We start from the raw sequence: 18,601 nt of genomic DNA on the forward strand, positions 1-18,601 counted from the left end.
TAGACTCTATTAATAGCTTCCCTAAGAAGTCATAAAGCAAATACAAATCAGAGCACATATTTAACAACTGTCCAATGGGTGAAGAGGACTAAAGACTTTTTAAAATTAAACTTTTTGAGATAATTATAAATTCATATGCAGTTGTAAGAAATAACACAGAGTGATCCTGTGCACCCTTTACCCAGTTTCCCTCAATGGTAACATCTTACAAAACTATAGTACAACATCACAACCAGGATACTGACATTGATATAGTCAAGATACACAACATTTCCATCACCATGAAAAATCTCTCATATGTTGCCCTTTTATAGCTATTCCTGCTTCCCTCCCATGCCAGTCTCTCCTTAACACCTAGAAAACACTACCTAGTTTTCCATTTCTTTAATTCTGTCATTTCAAGAATGTTGTATAAATGGAGCCATACAGCACATACAGGAACCTTTTGGGATTGGCCTTTTCACTCGGTATACTTCTCTGGAGATTCATCCAGGGTAGCTGTGTGTATCCACAGTTTGTCCCTTTTTTATTGCGGAGTAGTATTCCGTGGCATGGGTATACCACAATATAACAGTTCGTCTACCGAAGGACATCTGGTGTCTTCAGTTTTTGGCCACTGTTAAAGCTTCTACAAACATTTGTTTGTATGCGACTGTAAATCTTCATTTCTCTGGGATAAATGGTCAGGAGAGCAACTAGTGAGTCATATGAAGACCTGAAGATTGTGACCAAAAGACTGTTGAAGACGAAGGTGTCTATTTCCCCCATTTGAGAAGAATGTAAGGTCACCTTTGGAGTCATGTGTCTCGGTGTCAGGTTATTTATGGAAGAACCTGTCAGACCGAGCATTTGCAAGGGCACAGGTAGATGTACCGGCATTTACCAAAGGGAGTGTTTAATAAGAACCATTCTTCAAACAGAATTAGAGGCACTAATAAAAGTGTGAATAATGAACCAGTAATCTTTCAAGATTCACTGAGGACTGAGTCTGTGCTCCTGTGAATGGATGTGAAACCTAAGTAAACACAATGAAGCCTGCTTGAAGAGGTGGGAAAAGTAGCGGGGAGAGATATGTGATAGTCTGACTCTCCTGAAAGGCACTACTCTTAGGAGTGTACCATAGAGAGACAATTTTCTTGTCAGATGCTGTTAAAAGAACTTGATTACTCCACCCAGAATGTATATGGAGCTGGACTGCCTGGGTTTGAACCCCAGCTCAGCTACTTACTAGCTGTATGACTTAGCACTCAAAAATAAGCTATTATCCTTTTCAGGCTAGACACAGCTCTGGGGAGACAGTCCTCAGCCGTATGGAAGAAAGCTTGCATACAGCACTGATCCCCTGGTAATAGAGCAGCTTCTGATAATGGGGTGACATCTAGTGGGCAGTAAAGACCTCCAGGAAAGAAAAATAAAAGAACTGGTTCCTGGCAGAGGAAAAACCACATAGTCTAGTGCAAGAACAATCAATATGGGAATAACCATGCCCCAGAAAGCATGCTGGTTGCTGACCAGGGCCCTGGTTCCCAAGGAACAGTGTCCATGAGGAACGGCGTCCACTGACTGGTTCAGAGGCAGACTAGCTGGCATTGTTAAAAGCAGAACTTTGGGGGTCAGGTTTTTGAGGGCTGGTGCAGCCTGACACTTAAAACTCCTCACTCTGTGCTCTGTGGCACTGCCTGAGAGACTTGAAGACGGAGTCATTTAATCCTTTCACATGACACAGTCATTTAGATCTCGGCAACAAGAGCTTCTTATGTCAACCAGCACGCTTGTCTCAACCCAAACAACAATCAAAAGGTTTTGATGGAAGCTTGTGATTCACTGACTTGATGAAAAGTCATGCCTAATTTTCTTTTATATCTCAAATTTTAGATGCACAATCTTAGGTCAATCTGTAAAACTTTAAGATATAATAGTATTCTTAATGGTTAAGGACTAATAGAGAGAATGTATATACTTATAATAACTAAAAATTGTTCTATATCCAATATCAACAAGAATACATAATAGATGGATTTTTCATTTTGAAAGGCCATTTGGAAAGGCAAGACTAAGTACCACATTCTTGCTTCAAATGGACTGACTACAATATGCCTACACAAGCAATTTTGGTCAGAGATCAAAGCACCAGACATTTCAGCAAAATGCAAGGAAAAAACGACATAGCTGGAAAGATATTCTATCAGATCTTATTGCCTTTGACATTTTCTAATGTCAAAGAAAAGTACTACAACTATAAAAATGAATGATACACAGTAAATGAAACCCCCAAATCTAGATTCTCTCACTTGGTTATTCTTATCCTTTTAAGAGGATACAGCTGTTTCAAAATATAATCTCAGAGAACTATAAAACAAAAATTTCCAATGAAGTCATTAAATCCTAACTGCTAGTACTTTAAAATTACTGTTCTTAAAACCTGAGCTCTGCAAAAATCCAAAGATATTGGGCAAAGTTTTAAAAAGCCATGTTGAAAAGAAATTTAGCTGTGAGCAAGTAAGAATTTTAACAATTTAAAATCCTTCCCAGAACATTAACAATATATTTCTTCAGTCTGCTTATCTTCAGCAGCTATTTAAACAGCAACTATTTCTCTAATAGAGTGATCTTAATTCCCAAGGCCCACAGACATTGAGTCTAGGGCCATACTGCTTTAAGTGGCAGGGTGGGGCTTCATATTTAGTTTGTATATTTCCAATGTGCCCTGCAGCCACTGTAAGTTGTCAAGATAACCAGGAGAAAACAGTTCATGTAAAACTTTGTTGCTTGTTCACAACTGTCCTAAAATTCCTGCCAGAATATGTTTCTAGAAGCCAAGAAATAGGTCTGATTTGTCTATATACACTGGCTGACTGCAATGCCTGGCACATTAAGTTTCTTGAAGTCTAGACATAGGGAAATCCAATAATTCTTTCCTGAAAGTACACTCAATTAAGTTCACTGTCACATGATTTTAAAGTAACATTTTTTTTCTTATGACTAGTTCTGCAGTGCATTGTAAAAATTTTTAGGAAATAAATATGAAAAAAAAGAAACTAAAAGCTGCACACAATTAACTATGAATCAAATTCATGATTCAACCAACCATGAATCAAAAATATTTGGGGAAAAAAAATTGCATCTATACTGAACACGTATGTACAGACTTTCTTTCTTGTCATTATTCCCTAAACAACACAGTGTAACAACTACTTCTGTAGCATTTACATTGTATTAGGTATTATAAGTAACCGAGAGATTACTTAAAGTATATGGAAAGATGTGCATAGGTTATATGCAAATACCATATCATTCTGTACGAGGAACTTGAGCATCTGTGAATTTTGGTATCTGCATGAGGTCCTGAAACTCATCTCCCATGGATACTAAGGGATGACTGTATTCTATGTATGTACCATAATTTTACTGAATTCCTTAGCGCATTAAAAAAGAATTTGTCCTATATTTTTCCTATCACATAAATTCATTGACGTTTTTGGCTAATCAAAATGTAAACAGAATTTTGTGATGAAAGCTGTCTAATGTATGGCTGTGGAACTAGTCTCTGACCAGTGAATAGTTTTACTGTGACAGCAATCTTGATGCAATGCTTTCTTTGCTCACTGCAAAACTTCTAAGATTCTGGTTTATGGTTCATCCTAAACTAGAATGAACTTGAGTTCCTTATTTCTCTTATTTTTTGGAAAATTGTATTAGAAGGGTCTAGGAAGTAAATTCTCACTGATCATATGGCTAAGACCCCAATTTTTAACGTTTTAGTGATCTGTCCTAAATAAAGATAAAATATGTGAATATTCATTTGGATTCTTTAAAAAAGGAAAAGAGTTGCTCTCTTTCTGTAGGAAGTAAATAAAAGAAGGAACCAAGAACACTATACTTTTAGGATATCCCAGTACTATGAAGAACATTGGAAGGAAGGAGTTTATAAGCAGAATCTTCTGAATTTTATTTCCAAGGCTCAATAATAACAAGTTCAAATTTTTAGCAAATTTTTGGAGCAATTTTTAGGCAGATGTGGATCTACTACACACACACATTTTTATTTTATATCCAACTTTGTAGAAAACACACATTTTGTGGTATTTCCAACATTTCAGTCTAATGTGGCCATGTCTAAAATTCTTAACTTTGTGATATTTTCAAATACAAAACTATTGGTAACTTCATAATTAAAACTATTAATGCAGTAAAAGTGAGGTTAATTTGAAGTATGGGAATTACAGAATAATACTTAAAGACAGGCCACTAGCCAGGTGCAGTGGCTCATACCTATAATCCCAGCACTTTGGGAGGCCAAGGTGGGATGATTGCTTGAGCCCCGGAGTTCAAGACTAGCCTGGGCAACAATGCGAGACCCTGTCTGTACAAAAAGCAAAAAAGCCCAGTTCATTGTGTTAAGTTCACATAATAATTAAAACTCGGTTGGCCGGGCGCGGTGGCTCACGCTTGTAATCCCAGCACTTTGGGAGGCCGAGGCGGGCGGATCACAAGGTCAGGAGATCGAGACCACGGTGAAACCCCGTCTCTACTAAAAATACAAAAAATTAGCCGGGCGTGGTGGCGGGCGCCTGTAGTCCCAGCTACTCGGAGAGGCTGAGGCAGGAGAATGGCGTGAATCCGGGAGGCGGAGCTTGCAGTGAGCCGAGATCGCGCCACTGCACTCCAGCCTGGGTGACAGAGCGAGACTCCGTCTCAAAAAAAAAAAAACTCGGTTAATCAGATATTACTTAGTAGATGTTCTTCTGGAATTAAGCTTAATGAAAAGAGAAAAAAGAATTTCTTGTTTGTTATGTCTGGTATTACTATGCAAATAATTGCTTGGCAACATTCGAGATACACAGTATTCTACATTTATTAAGTTACACTGCAGGCACAGTTCTAAGTGTTTTTCCTGTAATAACTCATTTAATCCTCATAGAAACCCTACAAGGTACATGCATATTTTTTTTTTTTTTTGAGACAGAGTCTCGCTCTGTCACCCAGGCTGGAGTTCAGTGGCGCAATCTCGGCTCACTGCAAGCTCCGCCTCCCGGGTTCACGCCATTCTCCTGCCTCAGCCTCTCCGAGTAGCTGGGACTACAGGCGCCCGCCACCACGCCCGGCTAATTTTTTTTATATTTTTAGTAGAGACGGGGTTTCACCGTGGTCTCGATCTCCTGACCTCGTGATTCGCCCGCCTCGGCCTCCCAAAGTGCTGGGATTACAAGCGTGAGCCACCGCGCCCGGCCGGTACATGCATATTATCACTATACTCATTTCATGAGTAAAAAAAAAAAAGTCACTAAGTTTGTTTCATAAGATTTTTTGTTTAATGAATTACCTTAGCAAATGTCTTCATAAAACATAAGGGAGAATACTACTCTAGGGTACACATTCCATATAACTCTTTACAATCATTTCATTCAAAGTGAACTTCTTCTTAAACTGTAGAAACAATACCTGGAAATGTCTTTTACTTTACAGAAAATATTCTAGCACACGTAAGCCAAATTAACTCTTTTTAATCATCTCATACAAAGTAAGTTTTTAAAGTATGGGAAAATAACAATAAAATATTTTTGGAAAAGTCTTCTACTTCACAGGTGACTAAATTCTTAGACTCATTATTCTCAAGTACTTCCTACTGCTTGGGATAACAAGAAAACACCTAAATTTTTATTTCTCCATCAGGAAATCAAAAAACACCAACAAGGATTTCTGATATATTTCTGGCAATATTTATATTGCTTAACTATTATTTGTTTGCATTATTAAAGTTTAGTTACAATTCAACTTTTAGAAAAGGTACTGGCTTAAGACAAATCAAAATTAATTGCTCACAAAAGGAATGCTAGTTATTTTGGATATTCTATTTCACATTCTAATATCTTAGTATTTTCCAAAATCTTTACTATGTAATTTTACCATGTTTAAAATTCTTAGCAACGGACTTCCTCCTCAGGTTTCTAGTTTACAGTCTATCATTACATAATAAAGTTATTTGATTCTTTAAAACTGTCTTTTCTAGTTGCAACAGCACTTTATTTATATGGCCTAAGGGTGCCACCTTGTGGCCTGCGTAGGCTTCAAGTTCAACTTCAGCATCTAGTACGGCATTAAGCAAGTCTGTACCTCTGAAGTTTCTCTGTTCCATTTCAAGTTATTTACCATAATTCTCACTAACTGTGAATTTGTGAAAATCCAAAGTTGGGATGAAGTTCAATTTTCCTTTTAAAAAAACTTTATCAAGAAAATTAATAGCAAAAATATGATTCCAGGCCTATTCAGAAACCTAAACCCATTAAACCCACCTTAGCAGACTTTACATAAAGTGCTACTTAAATGGCATTCTAACTCATTCATTTATTGTGTTGTTTCAAAATATAAGAATTGTGGGTTTTGCAAAATATTCCTTATTTTCTAAATAGTCTATAAAATTTAAACCAGACTTCACACTAAATAAGTTTGAAGGTATGAGATTGTATCCTTAGGAGAAGCTTAACTGTAATAGTCATGTGTTGCTTAATGATGGGGATATGTTCTGAGAACTGCATCGTCAGGTGCTTTCACTGTTATGTGAACAGCACAGAGTGTCCTCAGGTTCCTACACAAGTCTACAGGACATAGCCTACTACATGCCCATGCTATACATGACTGTATTTCCATAAAATTCTTAGAGGCGGAAGGCCATCCAACATCATTTAACTCGATATCATTATTTTACAAATAAGGACACTAAGACCAGAAAGGCTGTAACTTTGCTACTTTACACGCTACCCTCATCCCCACAGGTTCTAGTCCTATTCATGATTCATTGTCGAAATATAAAATGCAGTCGTGCACTGCATAATGACATTTTGGTCAGCGATGGACTGCATATATGAAGGTGGTCCCATAAGATTAGAATACAATATTCTTACTATAACTTTTCTATGTTTAGATACATAAATATTTACCACAGTGTTAAAACTGCCTACAGTATTCAGTACAGTAACATGTTGTAGAGGGTTGTAGCCTAGGAACAACAGGCCATACCATATGGCCTGGGTGTGCAGTAGGCTCTTCTGTCTAGGTTTGGGTAGTAAGTACACTCTACACAAACAATGAAATAATCTAATGGTGCATTTCTCAGAATGCGTGTGCCTGTCATTAAGCAATGCATGACTGTACATCATCTTCAACGTAATAGTTTATTTTTCACAATTCTATTGTAATTTGTCCCTTTCCATGCTCTAGATTATGTGCTAGATGGGTGCAAGCATGTACTGCATCCTTCATGCAAAACATACATCATGACAGTGGGTGGACAAGGGCCCTCCTCCCTACACTATAAAACCTGGAGGATCAAGTGGACTTCTTTAAGGTGGGGTCTGCTGTGTGTGAAGCTATGCAAATCACTGTAGTCTACATTTACCATATGTACATTTATGGCCTAGGTAAACCCTTAAAATTCAGAATTCCTTACATATCCTTATTACACTCACATCCCACCTCACTCACTCCAACCTCCAGGGGCCCTCGTAAATAAGGATATACAATAAAAGACAACTGGACAGCGGACTAAGGAGATGACTTAGTCAAACTGTATTTTTAAAATGGCATGTTTGTAGAACAGACATGAAATGACTGAGAAATGGTAGAATGACTCATATGTGTGGTATTAGATGTATTTCTTCTCTCTCCACTGGAAATGTTGATTTAATGCAGAGATCTTTGGTAGAAAGGGAATAAATAGTCTTATATCTAAGGGAGTTGAGGAGTGTCTGTAGCTTTAAAGGGAATCTGTGTCTCTTTTCCTGTTGTCTCTGCTCTGGACTGGGGGTAATCTATTTTGGGAAGGAGTCTTTTTTGAAAAGAAAGTAGGAAGTACATGCTTAGAAATGGCTCCAGGTTCACAAAAGATAAACAGAGATTCCCTACCCCCAGGTTTTCTAGCCTAGTTTATGAGGATAGAAATAAATAAAGGATTATAGGCAGAAGTTGTAATTTTGGCTAGTGCTTTCCTCATGTTGCCAATTAGGAAGGGGTGGGGCAAGAAGTGGAAGACACCGATATTCTAAAGCAGAGCTCAATCACTAGTCCTGATAACTCCTTCAGCAGAGTAATAATTTCAAGCGGAAGACAATGAATTACAGCAATTCTCTTTCTGAGTGAGCCCTGGCCCCTACACACAGCCTCTCCTATTAAAATGGTGAATCTGTGAGTTAGCTCAGTTTACATGTGTGTACTCAGAGCATTCTGGAGAATCTTTCAGAAATGGGAATAGAGGATGATAAGTTCCTATATCAGTTTCCCATGGACCTATTTTCGCAAACTGCCCAGAGACCAAAGACCTGCTCATTGTGACTAACATGGGAAAGAATGGTTAAAGACTACAGATCTTAAGTTTTAATAGCTACATAGCTCTTCCAGATTTGCTGCTTTCCAGGAAATGTCTTTAATAAACAGGCTTTGTTTGTTTAGACACTGTCAATTAAAACCAATTCCTAGTGTTAGCAACTGTTAATACAAACCTTATTTTCCTTCTAATTCTTATTCTCAATCTCAAAACCATTTAATATTTTGCCATTTGTTCTATAACAAATACTAAGGAAACTGGGAATAATATGGTAAATTTCTTTATCTCAAAAAACAATTTTCTAAATGACTTGTAGATAGGAGCAGGACACAATATAAAACTGTTAAGAACTCGTTTTTAAAAGTTTGAACAACTGGTAAACTTTTGTCCTTGTACTCAAGAGAACTACAGTGTTAAGCAAAGATAATTATGATTTAAAAATTGTTCTTTAAAATGCTATCAGAAGATAATGGCTTCACAGTCTTCAAACAATAGGAGAGTAAGTTTCTTGTTTTTAAATAAATAAAACAAATTACACTCTCAGGATTGACAAGCTTTGGATTTGGGGAAATTAACTATCATATGAAATGTTATATCTTAAACTGTAGAGAAGTATAAGAAAAGACACACAAAAACAAATTAAAGGCAAACTTCCAGGTTTATGGTAGCTATTAAATTCACCACTAATATTTTTGCATGTCCTCTTCAATGATACTACCAAAATAAATCTATTCCAAATACATCTAAATATTTTTATTCAAATTGTGTCCTTTCATACCATGTCTCTCTGGCCTAAGTTTTTCTTTTTAATTATATTTTATTGGATGGTTTCAGGAGTGTAACTGAAATCATTTAAAGATTAACCCAAGAGTTCTTAATGTCAAAGACCTTTATCTCCACATCACTTCCATCACTTAGGTGGACTTTGCACACTTAGAACTTAACTCCACCGCCCAGATCTTGACCCACAACTACCTTTTATATTCCATTACACTTTGGAAATATTTCTCATTTATGTCTCTCAATCTCTCCCTCACCCTCCTTTTGGCTACCCCAAGCAGGAAGAAATCTGCCCGTACAACCATCCCGAACTCTCTTCAGCCAGGTTCTGGTTCCTTCTAAGGCTCAAAGCAGATCACTTCCACTTCCACCAGGAAAGAAAATACCTTACCCATCCATGGGACCAGGACATAAAGAAGCAAGGACAATGAACATAAGTATAAAGTTGGGGAGAGGCCTAGCAATTGGAGAAAAGACTATAATCAACATCTAGAAAGAATTGAGCATTGGATCAAATCTCAGTGTCAGGATTCTGCTAACCCCAAAGTACAACTTGCCTCTCACTCTAGACAAGGCTGAAGCAAGGAAAAACAATCAAGTGATCTTAAGTGATAAATAGCGAAGGCAGTTCCAGACTTGAATCAAGAGATCCATGATCTGTGAATTTATCAAGAATTATTTTTCAGGATAAGCACTAAGTACTAGACACCAATCAAAAGGTTTGTATCTTAGGTCCGAACTCTGCCATTTTCTAAGGTACTATCTTGAGTAGTCCAACTCTAAGAGTCCCAGTTTCCTCACTTGCAAAACTGGGATAATATCTGTCTTTCTTACTTCACAATATTTTTGTACAGAACTTTGAAAACTATAATGAAATATACAAATATAAGATGCTATGTATTTTTTCTTAGTTTCTTAGTAAAAGTTCCCCTCAAAATAAGTTCACTTTGAATTAAGGGTAAAAGGATTTCCACATCTTGGTAACAACAAGTAAAAGGAATTCTGCCTTGAACGGGGTCGGGGCAACAACGGGAGCAACTCATAGAGTTTGGTGCTCTTCACAGAGTGAACAAGCAGAGAAGCCCAAGGAGATAATAACAGCATTGTACACTGGCACATGAGTATGTACACAGGGCAGATCAACAGTCCCCAATGGATATGTTGCCATGGCCTTAATATCATATCTAAAACCAGCACTACAGAGGCTGGGTGTGCTGACTCATGCCTGTAATCCCAGCACTTTTGGAGGCAGAGGTGGGAGAACTGCTTGAGCCCAGGCATTCAAGACAAGCCTGGGCAACATAGTGAGACCTTGTCTCTAAAAAAAAAATATATATATATATATTATATATATAAAATATATTTTTTTATTTATATATATTTTATACATATATATAATATACATATATATATTTTTATATATATATATTATATATATAAGTTGGGTGTGGTGATGCACACCTGTAGTCCCAGCTACTCGGGAGGCTGAGGTGGGAGGATGGTGATATAATTTGGCTTTGTGTCCTCACTCAAATCTCATCTTAAATTGTAGTCCCCACATGTCAAGGGAGGGACCTGGTGGGAGGTGAATGGAGCATGGGGGTGGTTTCCCCCATGCTGTTCTCATGATAGTGAGGGAGGGCTCACAAGATCAGATGGTTTTAAAATTGGTAGTTTCCCCCACACACTCTCTCTTGCCACCATGTAAGACGTTCCTTGCTTCCCCATAACTTTCCACCATGATTCTAAGTTTCTTGAATTGACACACAGTTCCAGCCATGTGGAACTATGTGTCAATTAAACCTTTTGTTTATAAATTACCCAGCCTCAATCAGTATCTTTATAAGCAGTGTGAAAACAGACTAATACAGAGAATTAGTACCAGGAGTGGGGCACTGCTATAAAAATAACCTGAAAAAATGGAAGTGACTTTGGAACTGGGTAACAGGCAAAGGTTGGAACAGTTTCGGGGGCTCAGAAGATATGGGAAAGCCTAGAACTTCCTAGAGACTTGCTGAATGGTTTTGACCAAAATGCTGATAGTAATATGGACAATGAAATCAAGGCTGAGGTGGTCTCAGAAAGAGATGAGGAACTTACTGGGAACTGGAGTAAAGGTCACTCATGCTATGCTTTAGCAAAAAGACTGGTGGCATTTTGCCCCTGCCCTAGAGATCTGTGTAACTTTGAACTTGAGAGAGATGATTTAGGGTACCTGGCAGCAGCAATTTCTAAGCAACAAAGCATTAAAGATGTGGCCTTGATTTTTCTGAAAGTGTACAAATGTGTTCATGAAGAGATAATCTACAATTGGAACTTATGTTTAAAACGGAAGCAGAGCATAAAAGTTTGGAAATTTGCAGCCTGACTGGTAGAAAAGAAAACCCCATTTTTTGGGAGAAACTCAAGCATGCTGCAGAAATTTGCCTAAGTAACAAGGAACAGAATGTTAATAGCCAAGAATATGGGAAAAATTTCCCCAAGGCATGTCAGAGATCTTCATGGCAGCCCCTCCCATCACCGGCCAGAAGGTCTAGGAGGGAAAAATGGCTTTGTGGGCTGGGATCAGGCCCCTGCTGCTCTCTGCAGCCTTGGGATATGGTGTCCAGTGTCCCAGCCACTCCAGCTCCAGCCATGGCTAAAAGGGGCCAGACTACAGCTCAGACCATTGCTTCAGAGGGTGCGGGGCCCAAGCCTTGGAAGCTTCCATGTGGTGCTGGGCCTGTAGGTGTGCAGAAAAGAGCTGAGCTTTGGGAACATCTGTCTAGATTTCAGAGGACATATGGAAATGCCTGGATGTCCAGACAGAAGTCTGCTGCAGGGGCAGAGCCCTTATGAAGAACCTCTGCTGGGGCAGTGTGGAAGGGAAATGTAGGGTTGGAGCCCCCACACAGAGTCCCCACTGGGGCCCTGCCTCGTGGAGCTATGAGAACAGGGCCACTGTCCTCCAGACCCCAGAAAAGTAGATCCACTGACAGCTTGCACCATGCATCTGGAAAAGCCACAAGCATTCAACGCCAGCCCATGAAAGCAGCCACAGGGGCTGTACCCTGCAGAGCCACAGGGACAAAGCTGCTCAAGGCCGTGGAGCACACCCCTTGCATCAGCGTACCCTGGATGTGAGACATGGAGTTAAAGGAGATTTGGGAGTTTAAGATTTAATGACTGCCTGGCTGGGTTTCAGACTTGCATGGGGCCTGAGGCCCCTTTGTTTTGGCCAATTTCTCCCATTCGGAATGGGAGCATTTACCCAATGCCTGTGCCCTCACTGTACCTTGGAAGCAACTAACTTGCTTTTGATTTTACAGACTCATAGGTGGAAGAGACTTGCCTTGTCTCAGATGAGACTTTGGACTTGGACTTTAGGTTAATACTGGAATGAGTTAAGACTTTGGGGGACTGTTGGGAAGGCATGATTGGTTTTGAAATGCGAAAAGGACATGAGATTTGGGAGGGGCCAGGAGCAGAACTATATGTTTTGGTTCTATGTCCCCACCCAAATCTCAAGTTGTAATCCCCACATGTCAACGGAGGGACCCGGTGGGAGGTGATTGGATCATGCGGGCGGTGTCCCCCATGCTGTTTTCATGATACTGAGGGAGTTCTCATGAGATCTGATTTTTTTTTTTTTTTTTTGAGACAGAGTCTCGCTGTCACCCAGGCTGGAGGAGATCTGATGGTTTTAAAAGTGGCAGTTTCCCCTGCATTTTCTCTCTCTCTTGTTGTCATGTAAGATGTGCCTTGCTTACCTTTCACCTTCCATGGGGATTCTAAGTTTCCTGAGGCCTCCCCAGCCATGAGGAACTGTGAGTCAATTGAACTTCTTTTGTTTATAAATTCTTTAGAGCAGTGTAGACTAATTCAAATGGCTTGAGCCTGGAAGCTTGAGGCTGCAGTGAGCTGTGATCATGCCACAGCACTCCAGCCTGGGCAACAGAGTAAGACCTTGTCTCAAAAAATAGAATAAAATAAAACAAAACCAGCACTCCATACATATACCGCAGACTCTGCTCCAAAATTCTCTGCCAATGGTAACAATACCTCCCTAGAAACCCTGGTTTCAAATCCTTGATGCTTTCTTTTCTCTTGACAGTGAATTAGACACAAAGCCCTGTCAGTTCTGTCTTTCATTGTCCTGCAAATTCTTTTTCCATTTTATTGACACTGGCTTCACTCTTAATTTGTGCCCTAACAAACAATTTTATACATGAAGTTTTCCAATGTCTTCCTAACTGGTCTCTCAGTCTCATTCTCTCTTCTGTCACCCTCTACACCCCCGTCAATCGCATTAATCTATCATGTACCTTTTTTCATCCCATGCTTTGTGAACATCACTTCCAAGCTAAAAGTATTTTTAGTAGCTCCTATGGCCCAAGCATGACCTCCATTTCCACTTTTGCCTCTCTACAATCCGTTCTCAATACAGAAAAAAAAAAAATTTCCAAAAACACAAACCATTTCCTTTCATTCCCTTACTTGAAATATGTCAATGGCAGCCCAATGTATTTAAAACAACAGCCAAATTCCTTAATAAAGGTTAATTATCAGGCTACAAAGCCCTGATAATTTTGTTCCTGTCTACCTCTCCGAATTCATCTTTAACCATTCCCCCTTCTTGTTTTCTACACTCTACCCCCAACTTGCCTCCTTCCTGCCTCAGAGGTGCACTTACTTTTCTTCCTGCTGGAATGTACTTCCCCTGGATGGAGAATCACTCAGGTCTCAGCTCAAATGTCACTTACTTCTCCCCACGTTACTTCTCACATCACCCTGCTTACTTTGTTCGTGTTCTTATTACAATCTATAATTTTCTTATTTATGTGCTTAATCATGTATTGTACATCTCCCCAGTTTGAAAGTAAACTTTGAGGGCATGAGTTTGTCTTGTTCCACACTATCCACAGTATTTCGCATTACCTATTACACACTAAGTGCTCAACCTGTATCTTTTCTGTTAAGTGAATGTATGGTCCAAACGTAAAGTATGCATTCAAACAAGTCTTTCAGTGGAGTCTGGAAGTCAGTATAAATGCTTAAGTAATGACAATGAAAATGAAGGCATTCACTGAAGATGGCCAAAAAATATAACTAAACTAAAAATGTGTGGCAAAAATGCGGTACCAATAAAACTGATATTACATTTAAAAAGAAATCATGTTCATATGACTACTTCTTGAACATCTTTTAATGTCCGAGAAATAGGAATATTTAGAAATAATAAACATTTGTTGACTCCTTCCATAAGCAGGTACGTATTAGATAGAAATTCAATATGATATACACCTATTATGTATACACAAAAATTTTTAGAAATAAGAAATTTTTTTAATTAAAAAAATTTAAAGATTTACCCAGAAATGAAAAAAAAAGTAGTTTAGGTATTTCACACTTATTTCATATAATATGGAACACTAGCATTAATGCTGGTTTTTTTTTTTTAATTCAGAATTTTTATTAAACAGATGGGGTCTCACTATGTTGCCCAAGCCGGCCTCAAACTCCTGGGCTCAAGTGATCCTCCTGCCTTAGCCTCCCAAAGTGCTAGGACTACAGGTGTGAGCCACTGGGCCCAGCCTGGAATGTTTTAATAAGTTAAATGTTCAACACATTTAGAGTAAAAAATAACATTTCAGAACATTAAAAACCCATAGATTTATAAAAATACAAGTGTTAAGCATACATTGCCATTCTAATAGAAATTAGGAAAAAAAAGTGAAACATTTTAAAAGAAACCATATAAAAATGGGGAAAATTTAAATAATCACTAAAAAATTGAGAATAAAATTCTGATTTCTTCAAAAGCACAATTTTGCAAAAAAAAAAAACTGCATTACTAGTATCACAGCTGAGCTGTGAGCATATTTTTTATTACTTTATCTTTTTTAAAACGGTCTTTATTTTTCAGACCAGTTTTAGGTTCACAGCAACACTGAACAGATTTCCCATATTCCCCCACCCTGCTACCACCAGAGGGTACATCTGTTATAACTGATGATCCTACACTAACACATCATTATCACCCAGAGTCCATAGTTTGCATTAGGGTTCACTCTGGGTGTTATATACTCTATGGGTTTAGACAAATTTACAATGACATGTATTCATCATTATAGCATCATGCAGATTAGGTTCACTGCCCTAAAAATTTTCTGGGCTCTGCCTATTCATCCCTCCCTCTACCCAACCCCTGATATTTTTATTGTCTCTATAATTTTGCCTTTTCCAGAATGTCATATAACTGAAATCATACAGTATGTAGCTATTTCAGATTGACTTCTTTCCCTCGTTAGTATGTGTTGTTTTCTGTATCTTTTCATGGTTTCATAGCTTCTCTTTAGGACTGCATAATATGCCATTCTCTGTATGTATTACAGTTTATCTATTCACCTACTGAAGGACATCTTGGTTGCTTCCATGTTCTGGCAATTATGAATAAGGCTGACATGAACATCCACATGCAGGTTTTTGTGTGGACAGTTTTTCACTCCTTTGGGTAAATACCAAGAAGCATGATTGCTGGATGGTAAGAGTATGTTTAGTTTTTTTAAGAAACCACCAAATTGTCTCCCAAAGTGGCTGTACCATTTGGCATTCCCACTAGCAATGAATAAGAGTTCCTGTTAATCCACATTGTCACCAGCATTTGGTGTTATCAGCGTTCTAGATTTTAGCCATTTTAGTAAGTGTGTAGTGAGATCTCATTGTTTTAATTTGCATTTCCCTGATGACATATGACGTGGAGCATTTTTTTCATATGTTTATTTGCCATCTGTATATCCTCTGTGATGAGGTGTCCATTAAGATTTTTGGCTCATTTTTAAAATCAGGTTGTTCATTTTCTTTTTTTTTTTTTTAGTACAGGGGACTTTATTGATGGTACACGACCAGGTAGAGCTCTTTGTGGGGTCTGCATGGAAATTATGAGAGGAGGTGAGATTCCCAGTGTGGTGGGGGACTGAGCATGGCGGGGACTGCCCAGAAGCTGAAGGTCTCTTTCTTCTTCTTGTGCTCTCACTGGGGCTGGTTGTTGAGCAGTCTTACTCCTTGGAGGCCATATGGGCCACCACCCTGTTGCTGTAGCCAAATTCACTGTTATACAAGGAAATGAGCTTGACAAAGTGGTCACTGAGGGCAATGCCAGCCCCAGCATCAAAAGTGCAAGAGTGAGTGTCACTGTTAAAGTCAGAGGAAACAACCTGGTGTTCAGTGTAGCCCAAGATGCCCTTGAGGGGCCCTCCGACACCTGCTTCCCACCTTTTTGATGTCATCATATTTGGCAGGTTTCTCCAGATGGCAGGTCAGGTCCACAACCAACATGTTTGCAGATGGGACACGGAAGGCCATGCCAGTGAGCTTCCTGTTCAGCTCGGGGATGGCCTTGCCCACAGCCTTGGCAACACCAGTAGATGCAGGGATGATGTTCTGGAGAGCCCCACAGACATCATGCCAGTTTCCCACAGAGGCCATCCACAGTCTTCTGGGTAGCAGTGACAGCATGGATTGTGGTCACAAGTCCTTCCACAATGCCAAAGTTGTCATGGATGTGCTTGGCCAGGGGGATTAAGCAGTTGGAGGTACAGGAGGCATTGCTGGTGATCTTGAGGCTGTTTTCATACTTCTCATGGATCATGCCCATTATGAATATGGGGGCATCAGCAGAGGGGGTAGAGATGATGACCCTTTTGGCTCCCCCCGTTAAGTGAGCTCCAGCCTTCTCCATGGTCGTGAAGATGCCAGTGGACTCCATGGCATACTCAGCTTCAGCATCACCCCATTTGATTTTGGTGGGATCTTGCTCCTGGAAGATGGTGATGGGATTTCCAATGATGACAAGCTTCCCATTCTCAGCCTTGACAGTGTGGTGGAATTTGCCATGGGTAGAAATACTGGAACATGTAGACCATGTAGTTGAGGTCAATGAAGGGTCATTGATGGCAACAATATCCACTTGACTAGAGTCAAAAGCAGCTCTGGTGACCAGGTGCCCAATATGGCCAAATCTATTTACTCTGGCCTTCACCTTCACCATAATGTCTTAGAGACATGGCTTTGAGAAGAGGATGGTGAGCACTGAACGACCCCAGCCAGTGCCCATGCCCACCTCTCTTTTTGTTGAGTTTTAAGAGTTCTTTGTGTATTTTGGATAACAGCCTTTATCATATATGTCTTTTGAAAACATTTTGGGCTGGGTGCGGTGGCTCACACCTGTAATCCCAGCACTTTGGGAGGCCGAGGTCAGCAGATCACCTGAGGTCAGGAGTTCGAGACCAGCCTGTCCAACACGGTGAAACCCCGTCTCTACTAAAAATACAAAAATTAGCCAGGTGTGGTGGTGTGCACCTGTAGTCCCAGGTACTGGGGAGGCTGAGGCAGGAGAATAGCTTGAACCTGGGAGGTGGAGGTTGCAGTGAGCCAAGATTGTGCCACTGCACTCCAGCCTGGGTGACAGAGTGAGACTCTGTCTCAAAAAAAAAAAAAAAAAGTAAAGAAAATATTTATCCCAGTCTGTGCCTTTTATTTTTATTCTCTTAATGATGTCTGCAGAGCAGAGAATTTTAATTTTAATGAAGTCCAACTATCGATTCTTTCATACTGTACGATTTCAATTAAATGACACTCTGGGAAAGACAAAATTAAAGAGACAGTAAAAATATCCATGGTTTGGGGTTAGAAAGGAGGGAGAAAAGAACAGGCAGGGCACAGACGATTTTTAGGGCAGTGAACCTAATCTGTATGATACTATAACGTGGATACATGTCATTATAAATTTGTCCAAACACACAGAAAATGTAACACTGAGTGAACCTTAATCGTGAAAGAAATCATGCCTTCAGTGTCTTATCTAAAAAGTCATCACCAAACGCAAGGTCATCTGGATTTTCTCCTATGTTATCTTCTGGGAGTTTTATAGTTCTGTGTTTTACATTTAAGTCTGTGATCCACTTTCAGTAAATTTTTATGAAGGGTATAAGTTCTGTGCCTAGATTAAATTTTTTTTTGCATGTAAATGTCCAGTTGTTACAGCATCATTTATTGAAAAACTATTTTTCTCCATTGTATCCTTTGCTTTTTTGTCAAAGATCAGCTGAATATATTTATGTAGGTCTATTTCTAGGCTTTCTATTTGGTTTCATTACCATAGCTTTACAGTAAGTCTTGAAGTTGGGTAGTGTCAGTCTTCCAATTTTGTTCTCTTTCAATTTCGTGTTGGTTATTCCGGGTCTTTTGCCTTTCCACATAACCTTTATAATTAGTTTGTCAATATCCACAAAACAACTTGCTGGGATTTTGACTGGGATTCCATTGAATCTATAGATTAGGTTGGGAAAAAGTGGTATCTTGACAACATTGAGTCTTCCTATCAACAAGCCTGCAATATCTCTCCATTATTTTAGTTCTTCTTTGATTTCTTTAATCAGTTTTGTAGTTTTCCTCCTACAGTTTTATGTATATTTGTTAATTTCTTTTGGAGGGTGCTAATGTAAATGGTATTGTTTTTAA

At 39.1% G+C, this 18,601-nt stretch overlaps 1 protein-coding gene and 1 pseudogene across 3 annotated transcripts in view; both read right to left on the minus strand.

Moving 5' to 3' along the window:
- Positions 1-18,601, minus strand: part of ANKRD46 (ankyrin repeat domain 46) — a 42,575-nt gene that overhangs the window by 14,485 nt on the left and 9,489 nt on the right. The window lies entirely within an intron of this gene.
- On the minus strand, positions 15,929-17,576 carry LOC129486667 (glyceraldehyde-3-phosphate dehydrogenase-like; annotated as a pseudogene).

Source organism: Symphalangus syndactylus, chromosome 7, assembly GCF_028878055.3.
Source record: "Symphalangus syndactylus isolate Jambi chromosome 7, NHGRI_mSymSyn1-v2.1_pri, whole genome shotgun sequence".
Lineage (NCBI taxonomy): Eukaryota > Metazoa > Chordata > Mammalia > Primates > Hylobatidae > Symphalangus > Symphalangus syndactylus.